Raw genomic sequence first — 5,601 nt, 5'->3', positions numbered from 1 at the left:
TACTTTTATTAGATGTGAAAGTCCTTTTTTTTAGTCTCCAACACCCTTCCTCAAGTGCAATCACCATAGGTTGTTAAGCCTATTGTTTAGCTGAGTTTGTTTGGACAAATGTGTTATCACTTGTATCTAGGAACACTTTAGGCTATTAGACTCGTCATTTAGCTTGTGCTCTAATACCATGAAAGGTTGAACAAAAACCACAGAAAAATCATAAATCACAACAAGAAAAACTATAAATTCCTCCTTGATTTCTTGATACACATTACAATAAATTTTGTTACATTTTTACACTACAGAATATAGACAAGTTTCTATAATAATTGTTATCTTAATCTCAACCGTTAATCTAATTAGTTGAACATAATAGAAATTTAATTTTTCTCGATCATTAGACACCCAGCAACTGTAGATTTTCAATCTTCATTAGAAGATTAAGTGACAACAACAACCTTAGTACTTAAAAGACTTTCAAACTGAATTTAACAGTAGAAGCTTTTGCTCCTTATTTTAAATGGAACAGTGTGTTTTGCCAATATACAAAATGCACCATTTTCACTTAACTATTATATTTAACACTCTCAAACCCAAAAAAAAAAAAAAAAAAAAGAAAGAAAGAAAAGTACTTACAAAACCAAAAAATCACATATATTTGGATCGATCCAACGTTAAGTGACTTATTCTAAAATCCAATTAATAAATTAAACTTTCAGTTAGAAAAGCCAAACAATCTCTTTATTAATACTAAAAACGAAAAATAAATACTCAAACTAAAAAAAAAATCACTAAATAAAAATAATAATAACTAACATTTTGCCACCCAAAATTTGACCTAAAAACACTTTTCTACTCATAGTTGGCAAAATAACATTTTTCCACACTAACTAAAATTTTTTTAAGAAAAAAATAATTGCATAAAGGTAAAATAATAATGTTAATATCTACTAATTTCGAAAATAAAAAACAACTTTCTATTAGATACAAACACTTCAAATATAATAATTTAATTCTTAAAAAACTATGTTGCAATATATTCAATTTTTTGAGGTGTAACTCTCTTTTTTAAAACTATTGGAAAACCTCCAAATGACTCCCACACTGCTTTTAAACTTTCAATAAGCCCTTAAATTTTTTTAAAGACCCCTATATTTTCAAAAATTATAATTTACCCCTAATTTGCAATCATATGACAAAGACTCCCCATTTATATAAAAAGAGAAAAAGGATGAGAGTGAAAGAAAACGGAAATAAGAGAATTCTTATATAAGTTAGATATTTAAAATATTATTATAATTTTTTGTTAATTTAGGATTATATGATAAATTTGAAAAATGAAATAGTAGAGATAAAATGGTAATTTCACTCCTTAATACTATTGTTTTATTAACAAAGTTTAATTTTGGATGAAAAAGTGTTATTTTTGTTTGATTTTAGGCCTAGTTAGTAAATGCAAGAACTGAAAAAAACGGTATGGGAATTATACAGGTATGATACAGCGAATAATGAAAAATATGATTATAAAAAAATACCCCTAAATTTCACGCATGAGAAAAGTACGAAATGTGTATATATAGATTTAATATGACACATCGTCAATAATATGTTTCTAAATATACAGCAATATTAATAATAATTTTAGTACTTTTCAAAAATCTCCTAATAAAAATCAATATAACAATTTAAATGTAAAATATTTAATTAACTATTAAACCTAATATAACATAATACATAATCAAAATTCAAATTATTGTCTCAAAAAAGTCTGTTATACCAAAAGATAACATTATATAGAGCCGTTAGAATGAAACAAGGGAAGATATTAAGTTCTCAACAAAGGAAATACTAAATAATAGGGAGCAAAACCAACACTTTTTTTCAAAAATCATATAAGGCATAATATAGACAAGATTCAATCATAAATGATATAAACACATAAAATTATGCCTTATATTATGCCTTGTTTGAATCTTGTCTATATCATGCCTTATACAAATGATATAAACAAGATTCAAATTACAAACATATAAAATAGACACAGTTCAAACTACAAACTTATAATCAAACAAGAGTTTCAAACATATAACACAACCAAGAATCAAATTATAACATAGTCAATATTCAAATTGTAGTCCATAACAAGAAAAATATATAAACAAACACTAAAAACTCAAAAAATAGCCATCCAACCAAGAAAGGTCATCATAATTTATCAAGTCATTAGTACTTGGTGTAGAATTAGAATCTTCATCTATACGAATTTCTTCATACTTTGGAATCTCCCCTAAATTATCAAGATCTATTGGTCCCAAATCACAAGCCATCGTGGAAGTGAACTTATCCATCATCATTGTGTCCATCCTTACATATACTAGTGTGTCTAGCATTTCATGTGACAACCTATTCCTTTTTTTTATTTCAGCAACTTCAAAGGCACTCCAATTTCTCTCACATGATGAAGCGCTGCAAGGTTGACTCAAAATTCGAACAACATACTTATTCATCAAGAGAAGATCATCTCCATTGTAATCCCACTATACTCCTTCTAATGACATAAAAACCTTCTTTAAATATAAAGAAAGAAACAATGTAACAAAAAAAATTTGAATTTCTTAAACTTAGAACAATGACGTGTTACTAACATCATTTTTGCTATTGAAGTAAATAATGTAGGTGACCTACTATGATACAATTGAACTTGTCTCATAAATGACAACTTTTTCTATACTAAAAGCAAGTTTTAATGAATGTAATTGATGTCATATTCATCTCCCTATCCTTTTTAAAATTTTCAAAAAAAAAGTATGAAGGATTAAGAAAGTTAGTTGCAACATGTATCAGATGAATGATGTTATTGACCCAATGATTCTCAAATAATTCCAAAATATGTTTGTATTTGTTCACATCACTATTACATTGTTCCTTAATTGAAACTTTTGCTCTCATCATTGTTTCATATAAATAACCGGCATTAGATCCATCACCATCAATTAAACGAAGAACTCAAATCAATCAATTAAGAATATTTGTAACATCTCCCTTCCTTTAACCCAAAAATCACTTTGAACAATTTCAATAACCCTTTTACCTGAGTTAGTCTTATAATAATCAAAACCTCTCCATTCAGATGAAGCAACAAGGAGGCGAAGTTCATCCTCCAAATCCAACATAGTTTGAAGCATTAAAAAGCTTGAGGCAAATCTTGTGGTACAAGGTTGTCTTAATTGTCTATCTTTGGTGAACACTTTCATTGTTGCATAATGGATTGTGTACCGTGTCATGAACATAACTATCAATCTTGCTTCGTCAATGGCAACTTTCACCTAATCAACTTCATCATATATGTCTTTTAATAGAAGTTAGATTCCGTGAGTAGCACAACTTGTCTTATACATACAAGGATACATGCCAATGAGCATGTCACCAGCAGATGTGAAATTGCTACGATTGTCAGTCATAAATTGTACAACATTTTCCTAGCCAATTGATTTAATCATTGAGGAAACAATATCTTTCAAATAAATCCCAGTTTTTCTTTCTCGTGAAACATCTAATGATTTCAAAAACATTGCACCACTAGGTGAATATGCAACAAGATCAATGAAAGATCAATGTCTCAAATCATTTCATATATCAAACATTATAGTGCAACCAGATGTCACCCAAGAATGTTTCACCATAACAACATACCCATGAACACTTTTCCTAGATTCTAGAATTAATTTAGCTTAAAGAGTTGAATAACATGGAAGCTTGTATGTTACGCCATATTCAGCTATTGCCTTTACAAAATCATCAAAAGCAACAATTAGAACAAAATTAAAAGCAATATTTTTCACCACAAAATGCATAGCAAGCATTTTATCAACAAACTCTATATCATTTTTCTTATTCATTTGTAGTAAGGAAGCTTGACTTTGATATCTTTGATCACCTCTAAAAGTTGCTGGATTTGATTCCTCCTCATGAACATTAGAGTTTAAAGTAGAAGTAAAACCAGTTGAAGTTTTTGATTTTTTGTTACCTCCAAACATAACTAAGAATGTATATGCTTGTGTCTCAAGATTAACATTTCCACAAATATCAATATCATGACCAGTTATTTCAAACAAGTGTGTTTTAATTCTTAAAGCCCCATCATTAAAAACTTTTTCACAAAATTTACATTTCCACTTTTCCTCAAGCTCCTCGACATACTCCCAAATTCTATCTTTTTTTTTTTTGGCACCATATTGGTTAAAACCTACATGTAGAAAAATTGAACTAGGCTAGACAAAAGTCACAAAACAAACAAAAATTATCTCTTAAGCTGACTTTTATGTAAAATAAAGATTCAAAATAAATTTTTGAAGCATCCATTCATAATTCTAATCAACCAATTGCATAACCAAATAGTGAAATCAATTAGATAGGGAATAACAATTAAGTTTCAAGACAGAGATGAATAAAGAAACTCTCAAAATTTAGGGTCGAGGTCATAAGTATACATGTATTTAAATCATTAGTGGTATAAAAGGACATAATAGTGAATTTACAATCATGTGTTATTGGGTTTCTGTAAGAACCATGGACATTAAAATTGTTGTCCAGATTGCATAATGTTACATTAGAAATTTGTAATAAGACAGACTCAAAAATTATATTACTCAAAACCCATATGTAACACTTTAATCACACTACTAGATGGTGCTTAATAATAAGCCAGACAGCCAGAATCATTAAACGAATTTCCAAAATCTTTAATATTTCATAATGCACACAAAGCAAACAAATAATAATATACTCTCATTAGCAAATTAAAGCCATAAAACAAGTGATGAATCTCACAGGCAAAAGCATAAAACCAAATTCTATTGCTTCATGTAGTTAGAGAAGTAAAAGAAAAAGACCCACTTGAAATGAAAGAGAATTTGGTTGAGTGAGGTAAAGTTACATCAAAATTTGAAGTCTAGAAGATAGTTGTTATAAAGGAAAAATAAACATAAAATAACAAGATTCACAAACAATTGAAACAAACTTCTAAAGCCCCATCTTACAAGTAAATCAAAAACAAAAATAAAAAATTAAATCAAACCCATTTAAAATAAGCAAAGAAAAACATACCTATGAATATTGGTGTAAACCCATTTCAAGAGAATCTTTCAATAAATAAAAAAGTAAGAAGAGAGCAAATCCAATAAATATTGGTGTAAAGCAACAATTTTTTTTGTGTTTCATAGAGCATAAATGGGAAGAGAAAATGCACAATTAGGGATTAAGAAAGAAATATATTGGGTTTTTTTTAAATGGCATTATCGTAAATAATAAAAAATGAAAGAGACAATTTTGTACTCTAACCTTAGCCAAAAATTCAAAAATATGGCAAACGTAAAATATGGCTGAAAAATTCGTGTTTAATACAGGAAGTGCATAGAATACGCATATAATACATTTTGGGTTTAAAAATTCTTCTAAACGTGTTTAATACACGTATTTACTAACTAGGATTTTAGGTAAACAATGTTATTTATGTCAATTAGGGGTGGAAAAAATTTTTAAGGCCAAACTTTGGGTTGGAAAAAAAATTTCTCTAAAAAAATTTTAAAAAAATACAATCACACCCCACTG

The 5,601-nt window shown here is 28.1% G+C and overlaps 1 long non-coding RNA gene across 1 annotated transcript; it reads right to left on the bottom strand.

Moving 5' to 3' along the window:
• Positions 1–2,090: 2,090 nt before the first annotated feature.
• LOC123224793 lies at positions 2,091–5,223 on the bottom strand. The gene is made up of 2 exons (XR_006504061.1): positions 5,098–5,223; positions 2,091–2,536 (listed from the first exon to the last, which is right to left on the bottom strand). It is a non-coding gene; the product is annotated as an uncharacterized LOC123224793 (long non-coding RNA).
• Positions 5,224–5,601: the final 378 nt, after the last annotated feature.

Source organism: Mangifera indica, chromosome 9, assembly GCF_011075055.1.
Source record: "Mangifera indica cultivar Alphonso chromosome 9, CATAS_Mindica_2.1, whole genome shotgun sequence".
Lineage (NCBI taxonomy): Eukaryota > Viridiplantae > Streptophyta > Magnoliopsida > Sapindales > Anacardiaceae > Mangifera > Mangifera indica.
The sequence above is the reverse complement of the archived record's forward strand: the minus strand, read 5'-3'. Positions and strand labels throughout refer to the sequence as shown.